Raw genomic sequence first — 9,388 nt, forward strand, 5'->3', positions numbered from 1 at the left:
AGACAACCCCAGCGCAGTCCCTGCCTGCCCGCCAGAGAAAGGCAAAGTGGGGCAGTCAGTTGTGCTGAATGCGCAGAACCAAGGCGGGGAAGAAGAACGAGAGACATGGAACCACAGACTCCCCCCTTTTCCCCCACTCCACAGCTTACCTCCTTGGGTGGGACCATTGCGCATGCAGGATGAGTGGAGTTTGTGACCAGTTTCAAAGTGAATGGGGCTGTTTGTGACTAAATGGAACAGAGAACATAGAGGGATGCAAGGGAACATGGAAGTAATCTAGTCCAACCCCTTCCCAAGGCAAGAGTCCTTATACTTCCTACTCTTTGAGAGCTGTCAGTGGCAGATATGAGGGAAATGGTGTGTGTGTGTATGTGCGTGTGTGTGTGTGTGTGTGAGAGAGAGAGAGAGATAGAAAGAGAAAGAAAATGAGAAAGAGAAATAAGGAAAGCGAAAGAAAGTTGGAGAGACACAAGAAAGAAGGAAAGAGGGAAGGAAGAGAAAGAAAGGAAGAAAAGAAAGGGAGAGACAAGAAAGAAGGAAGTAAGAAAAAGAAAGGAAAGAAAGAAAGTTGGAGAGAGTCAAGAAAGAAGGAAGGAAGAGAAAGAAAGAAAGAAAGAAAGAAAGAGAGGGGGAGAGTGACACAAGAAAGAAAAAAGGAAGGAAGGAAAAAAGAAAGGAAGGAAAAAAGAAAGGAAGGAAAGAAAGAAAGTTGGAGAGAGAGACAAGAAAGAAGGAAGGAAGAAAGAGAAAGAAAGAAAATAAATGGGGGAGAAAGACAAAAGAAAGAAGGAAGGAAGGAAGGAAGGAAGGAAGAGAGGAGGAGAAAGGAAGGAAAGAAAGAAAGAGGGAGAGAGAGACACAAGAAAGAAGGAAGGAAGAAAGAAAGAAAGAAAGAAAGAAAGAAAGAAAGAAAGAAAGAAAGAAAGAAAAAGAAAGAGAACTTATGATCACAACTGAGCCCAAAATTTTGGTTGCTAAGCAAGACCGTTGTTAAGTGAGTTTCACCACATTTTCCAGCTTGGCCACACCCACCCAGTAACACGACCGCCAAGCTACTCCCACAAAACAGGCCGCATCTACAGAATGGGTTCTAAAAAAATTTGAAACTCACCACTGCCTTTGTACTAAGGGTACATATTAGTACTGTAAAGTTAGATTATGATTAGTATGAGTTCAAATAATGTGATATTTAACAGTGTGAATTGTAAATTGAGACCAGGCTGGTTTTAATGCAACCTAAAATTAAGTTTCTGTGAGATTCATGTATATGTAGTCAAGATTGGGGTTTTAGATTCTGCTAATTCTTGTGTGTGCAGAATGAAGAAAAAGAAGAGTCCATCAGAGGAAAACTATACAAATTTTAAAAAGAATAGGCTTGTTATTATATAAAAGCAAAATATGTAATTGAACATGAATGCTATAATAAGAGCAGATGTTGGAATGCCTGAATCTATGGTAAAACATTTTTTTTCTTTTGCTTTCCATAACTATTCTTGACTTGTGTACTGTAAATTGTTGATTATTTTTATCCCTTATTTTAATATTTTATTCACATGCATATAAATATTATAATTACAATTTTAATTGCCTATTTCTGTTCAGCTGCAACTAATTACCTTATTTTCTATAGAAATATCACTTTGAATAATGTGAATTGAATAATGTGACCATTTCATAGGATTTATTAATTGCACCAATTGGGACATATCTATATCTTTAATGCTTTTTTAATCTAGCTCTATTTTATCCATTTTAATGGATCCTTTAGTGGACAAGGGCTGTCAGAACATTTGCTGAGCAAGCCAACTAACCTGAAGAATCTTTCTTTTTAAGCTGAAGTATCAATCATTATCCTGTTTTAAAACTGTACTATACCATTCTATCTCCTCTTGCATCTGACCATATGCAAATATTGAACTAACATATTTTTCCCTCACTCTTCTTTTTTAAAAAGTTGAATAAGTGACTGAATTGATTGTAGCACACAGAAGCCCTCTGAACTCAGCTGGGTTAGGGATTTTAAGGGATACTGGAAAAAATTCCCCAGTTGGGTGCTTGGGTAAATAATCTCTTTGGAGGTCAGGAATAATAAGAGTCTAAATAAACTTAGAGGGACATTGAAAGCCTTCCCTAGAAGAATATATGGCTGGTATAATGAATGATGTTCTACTAGGGGAGAATTTTCAAAGCTTTTTTGTTATTGTATCATATCTTTCAAAAATCCTGAAGGTTATGCAGGAATAGTTAATACCTCAGAAGACAAGCTCAGGATCCAAAAATGGGGAATTACCTGTGGATTGGAAAAGAGCTGATGTGGTTTCCATCTTCAAAAAAGGAAGGAAAAACCAGACTCAGGAAACTATAGACAATCATCCTAATGTCAATACCTGAGAAAATACTGGAAAAGATAATCAAAAAACAGATCTGCGAACATCTAGAAACAAAGTTATAACTTAAAGCCAGAATGGGTTTGTTAAAAATAGATCATGCCAAACCAATCTTATTTCATTCTTTGACAAAGTGTCTAAATTAGTAGACCAGCAAAATGCTGTGGACATAGTATATTTATACTTCAGAAAGCCATTCAACAAAGTAGACCACAATTTACATCTTGGTAAGTTAGAAAAATATGGGATAGACAACAGCACCATCAAATGGATTTGTAACTGGCTGACAAACCATACTCAATGAGTCATCCTTAATGGTACTACATCTACATGGAGGGAAGTAAGCAGTGGGGTACCAAACGCTTCTGTCTTGGCCCAGTATTCTTCAATATGTTCAAAAATGACTTAGATGAGGGAATAGATGAGGAACTCATCAAATTTGCAGGTAATATGAAGCTGACAGGAATAGTGAACAGAAGACAAGCTCAGGATCCAAAAAGATCTTGATAGAGTTGAACAATAGGATCTAGCCAACAAAATGAAATTTAATGTGGAGAAAAGCAAAGTTTTACGTGTAGGTAGGAAAACTCAAAGGTATGAGTACAGACTGGGTAAAACTTGACTCAAAAACATTAACTGTAAGAGAGACCTTGGATTCCTAGTGTACAATCACTTAAATATGAACCAGCAGTGTGCAGCAGCAGCCAAAAAAAAGCTAATAAAATCCATGGTCGTATAAACAGAAGCATAGAATCAAAATCATGAAAAGTATTAGCACTGCTTTATAAAGCATTAGTAAGGCCACACCTGGACTACTGTAACCAGTTTTGGTCACCATATTACAAAAAGGTTTTGAAACTTTGGAGAAAGTGCAAAGAAGAGCAAATAAAATGATTAAAGGCCTGGAGACAAAAGCATATGAAAAATGGTTGCAAGATTTGAGTTTGGCTAGTCTAGAGAAAAGAAGGAACAGGAGGGACATAATAGCAGTATTTCAGTATTTGAGAAGTTGCTACAAAGAGGAGGTGGTCATCTTATTTTCCAAAGCACCAGAAGGTAAGACAAGAAATAATGTATGGAAACTAATCAAGGACAGAAGCACTCAAGAATTAAGGAGAAACTTCCTAATAGTGAGAATAATTAACCAGTGGAACTGCTTACTGTCAGAAGTTGTGGGTGCTTCATCACTGGAGATGTTTAAGAACAGACTGGGCAATCAGTTGTCTGAAATGATATAGGGTCTCTTGCTTGAGCAGGGGGTTGTACTAAAAGACATAGAAGATCCCTTCTAGCCTTAGTCTGATTGATTGATTCTTTAGACCTTGTATTTTATTTGTTTCAGTCTGCAAAATATGGAGAGGTGTGATGAATTGTCCATAGATTTGAATGATGAAAGCAGGATTTTTGCAGAATGATAAAACACTACCACTCTCATCAAAATGAGCAGTAAAAGTGATATAGTTTATTCTGTTGTTATGGGAGAATAAGTATCCAAAAGTTGCCCAATACCAGCAAAATTGTATTAATGCCAATTTAAAATATTTATACATTGCCTGTGATATAATGGATCTCAGTTTGTTTTTAAAAATTACATTAAATATAGAATAACATGCAACAAAGTAGAAGTATATAAAATGTAACAATAAATTAGTATTAAATAGCCAACTGGAATTGAGAAAAAATCAAGGATAGGCACATTTTAAAAGCGTTTTAGGGAAAATTAAAAAAAAAAGGGTAGTGTTCCCTGGCATTGAGCATGTTTTTTTTATATCAAATTATCTTTTTTGACAAGTAGATGTGCTTTCAAAGAAAGCAAAGAATTGCAGTCATCCACTATTTTTATATTAAGGAATATTTGTGGAGTTCATGAATGGCCCAAAGGCCATTACATAGATATCTGTAACTGGATAATTTCCTCTACTATACCATCTCTAATAATTCTGTGGTAAATTGAAGTCTAAACCTATAAAGAGCAAATACGTTGGGCCACCAAAGAGATCCACATATATCTTCCTCTCAGCAGAAGGGATCTGTTTTGGATAAACCAAGTAGCCTCTAAACATATAAAAAGTAAAACTGAATTGTTACTGGATAGCTCAGAGGTTTATGTGAAAATGTATAGTCATAAATACTGTGTGAGAGTGTCTTTGAATCTACTATAAGAATAAATTGGACAAAATTAAATTCAGAAGAAAGGGCTTTCAAATGGCTCAAGTAAAAGAACATTTCCTCCCACATGCCTTTGTCTGGATTTACTGGTGAGGACAAATCTCTGTACATGTTCAGTTTTCTACCTGTAAAGAGTTCAATGGGAAAAATGCTCAGAAAATTCTAATATGTCTTCAAAATATCTCGCTAACTACAGTTTAATGATTGCCAAGGATGACTATGAAATATTTGGTCTTCCTTTCTAACATTAAAGGATCTGCTCTTATAAGTAATCTTCATTTTCAGCTAGGCTCAAGAGTTTAATCCAGTGGTTCCCAAACATTTTTAGTCCACTGCCCCCTTGGTGCTACAAATTGATCCTCAGTGCCCCCCACCCAGTGGGGGAATTCAATTTTTTACTACCGCTTCTGTGGGCGTGGCTTTGTGGGTGTGGCTGGGGGGGTCATGTAACTAGGCGGTTTGCATGACGGAAAGAAAATAGTAACAGTAAAATTCAAAACTGTAACAATTAATTGCACATTTATTCAAAATCCAATTTAAAAACCTTTTTAGTTAATTTTAATTCAACAAAATTATTGAACATGATCCAGTGATACCAGGTTTTCAAAGTCTGATAGTCATTTATCAAGAACCTTAGTAACTAGTAACGTAGTAAACTCAGTAAAATTTAGTAACTACTTCACTTTTCAGTAAATTCTTAATGCAATGGATGGGCTTGATGAAGTGATACCGGTTTCCTAATGTCTGGTTTTAAGTAACTTAGCAGGAGTCTTAAAGATTGGCAAAAAAGAAAAACTTTCCCCCCTCTTCCTGGCTGTTCTGTTGCCCCCTCCCCTCCCCTGGATTTTAAACTGAATGCTAGCCTCAGTTCTGCAAGGGAGAGCCCAGATGGAGGAAAATAGCTTGGGAAAAGAATAGATACCTTGGCTGGGGCATGGGGGAGGTAGCTAGAATAGAAGCAAAGGAAGACTCACCAGGCAGAAATCTGCTGGGCTGTGTGGTTGAGATAAGCGAGGGAACCAGGGAGCAGCAGCAGCAGCACCTGTGCCTCTAGGCAGGCTAAGTACAAAAAGGAGTGAGTGGGATGAGCGGGAGGTGAGGGCGGAGCCAGTCAGTGGTGCATTTTACCAGTCCTCCAAATTGCCCATAATTTGTCCTACCGTTCAGGAGAATCGGTCAGAACCGGCTGAATTTCACCCCTGCAGGGAAGTGCTCAGCTGACTGGTGGCCAACAGAGCCCCAGGCAGAATTGCACCCTGTGAAGGGGCCACCTCCAACACTCCTCCACCACCTCCCTTGCTTCTTGGCACCCCCCTGTCCCCCATTGCTTCTTAGCGCCCCCCGCTGCCCCCTTTCCTCTTAGTGCCCCCCTAAGTCATCCCACCGCCCTCCCAACTTTGGGAACCACTGGTTTAATCCTTTTGCCCTTTTTGGAGCTTTTCACTTGGCAGATAAGGTCTCTGATCTAATTGTGTTGCAAACGTTACATTAGAATTGTTAAAGAACTTGCCTATTAAAAAGAAATGGGTTGGATGGTTCCTATTTCAATACTGTTCGTATCTACACTTATGATTATGCTCCTTTTCAAGATGGGCAACTCCTGGAAGAAGAGCTTCAAAGATTTTCCACCAGGACCCAAGCCTTTGCCTATTGTTGGAAACCTCCACATAATGGATCTGAAGAAACCTTCCCAGACAATGTTAGAGGTAATTATTTTTTTTTATCCTATCCATTGAAGGGCAAAATTGAAGCGTTCTGAGACTTTTGTAAGCTATGGAAATGAAAGCCTGCTTCAGCCAAAGAGAAATGAGAGAAGAATGGAATGCTCTTATTAAACCAAGTGGCTCATTCATTCTCTCCAGATACCATCTAGATCAGTGACAGGAAATGTGTGTCTATCAGCTTCTTGATAATCAAATGAATAGCAACCACAGTCAGTCTGGCCAGTGGAGCAACATTCGTCTCTAAAATAAACACTGTGTCAGCGTTCCAAGTATCATGTAGAATTACATCAGAGTCCAAGGCAAAATGATCCTTAAAGTTCTAATTTAATAAAGCAAACATCTTAGCACATCTGTGTTCATCCCAATTCTGGAAATTACATCAGAATCTCACCCAGTTAAAAGTTCATGAGCTTGTCCCCACACCCACAATCCATCACATGGTCCAATCTTCTTCTTCCACCCTGGGGTCTCCACTCAGCTGCTTCCGGTCAGGTGTAAAAGTGTGGAGACAAAAGACGACCTTGGCTTCTAGTAAAGAATGAAAACAACACGTTCCACAATCCTACTCCTTTCTATTCCCCCTTCCCATCAACTATACTAATGAAACAGCATAATGAAATAAGAGTAAGTGTGGCAGGCCAAAATTCTAAAAGGAATATAATTGCAGGCCTGACACACTGAGGTATTGCCTTGTATTTTTATAATATCTTATTTGTATTTTTATATGTGGTGTATAATTTTATCTTTTTAATAATATAAGCCACCCTGAGTCACCCTCTGATAAGATAGGCAGCCAATACATTTAATAAAAAATAATTAAGTTAGAACATATCCTTAATCAAAATATCTCTGTTTCTCTCATACTTTCTTTTTTCCAGCTATCAAAACAGTATGGACCTAATCCTTCTGGGACCCCAGAAAATAGTGATGCTAAACAGGATATGAGACCATAAAGGAAACTCTGGTGAATAAGCCTGATTTGTTTGCTGAGAGGGGCTCTTTCCCCATATTTGATGAGTTTTCAAAGGGTTTTGGTGAGGACCTTCATTTCATGTCAATACAGTTAATTTATACAATGGAGACTCTGTGCTAACATCACTACAGGAGCAATGGAAATTAGAATTAACTGAAATTGGGAAAACGTACAGTGTGGGACTGGTATTCATAACACAGAAAGTGACTTCAATGGCTCTCTCAATCTCTGCTGTATGCTTAAGAAAGAATTTAGAATGCTTTGTAGTACAACGAAGATTCCAGTCAGAGATTGAGAGATTCTAAAATGAAATACCTAAAGGAGAACCAAAGGATCAGCTTGTATTACTAATCTGCAAGGGGGCATTTAGTACCCTAATATGGAGGCTAGTTGGGTCAAGGACAAATCACCAAATAAAACAAGAGGGTGAGAATTTTTTTTGGGGGGGGCGGGGAGATATAAAAATGGAATTGGATAATCTGGAAGATGTTTTTGAAAGGAAGATAGGGGTATGGGTGGATAATCTGGAGATTGGCAGTTTAGGAGAATAGAGGTGGGAGAAATATTTAAATGGAATAACGAAGATACAGATGTTGACAGAGACAAAGTTCTAAGAGAGGAGTATGGGAGGAAAGTAAAAAAAACAAATAAGAATTGAAGTATTCAAACAAGTAAGAGATGATGGATAGCATAGAACTATTTTTTATTTTTCTTCTTTTTTCTAATGATGGCCTGATTAAAAACTTGAAATAGAGGTAGAAATACACCTTTCTATAAAGGACTATGTCTTAACATAAATATCTGTTTTAACATTAGGATTAGTGAGGGTGATCTGACTAGAAGCCAGAATAGAGGTAGAAATAAGAATTAGGGGGAATATCAGTAGTTATAATTTCTATATAAATCTAATATAAGCTATAATTAAATGGGAAGATGAGAGGTTGAAAGATGGTATTACTATGTATGTTTAAGAAGATCATTGACATTAGAATAGAACATTGAAATATTGAATAATTACTTTAAAATAATCAAGTACATTAATATTAATGTACTTGATTATTTTAATGTAACAATTGATTAATGTAACAATTGACTGTTGTTATTTGTATTAATATGAACCATACCCAGAGACCACACTGTTCATGTGTTGATGTTGATATATCTGGATATTAATTTATACAATTTATGTTGCATTTTAGGTACTTCTGATAAGAGGAAGCTTGTTAGTGCTAATTAACATCTGGTCTTTGTCTTTGTGAACTCCAAACCACCTTTTTCATTATTAACATCTTAAAATGTATGCCCCTTCTGTCATCAGACCTCATTTAAATGGATATACATGTAACTGATTTAATGTGCAAAGGGGGGGTTCCTTTTATCCTGGCCTTTTCTCTTGCATTTTATTTGATATGTTATCTATGAAATTGAATGAAAACTAAGGATCTGGGTTCCCTCTTTGAATGAGAGGAATCCCTTTTACCAGAATATTGTAATAAATTGTAATTAAACGATCTTCCAGTCTTGGTCTATCTGATTGGAAAATATGCATGCTGAGACACGAGCCTAAAAACCACATTTGGCCTTCATTCCAATGAAAAAAAGGAATTGCAATCAGCCACCATTTTTATATTAAAGAATGTATGTAAATATGTGTAATTGGGCAGTTTCCTCTACCACCCCACATCTGATACATCTATGCTAATTCTGTTTAGGAGAGTATGGAAATTAAAGTCTAAACCTATGGAGACCGACTAAGTTGGGCCACCAATGAGATTCACAGATATCTTCCTCCCAGCAGACTGGCAATCTCTTGTGTAGGCCAAGGATTTTTTTTTTTGCATAAACCAAATACCTCTAAACATATAAGAAGCAAAACGGAGTTGTTACTGGATAACTCTGAAGTTGGTCTGAAAATATACAGCCAGAAATAGAGGATGAGAGTTCCTGCATATATAGGGGGAAAAATCTGAGAAAGATCAATGCAGAGGACATGATTTTCAAATGGCTCAAGTAAAAGACCATTTTTCTCCTCATTCCTTTTTTGGGACTTCGTGAGGAGAAACCTCAGTGTGTTCACAGTTCCATACCTGTAAATAATTAAATGGCAGAATGCCAGGAAAATTCTGGTATGTCTC

Source organism: Thamnophis elegans, chromosome 3, assembly GCF_009769535.1.
Source record: "Thamnophis elegans isolate rThaEle1 chromosome 3, rThaEle1.pri, whole genome shotgun sequence".
NCBI classification, from domain to species: Eukaryota; Metazoa; Chordata; class Lepidosauria; order Squamata; family Colubridae; genus Thamnophis; species Thamnophis elegans.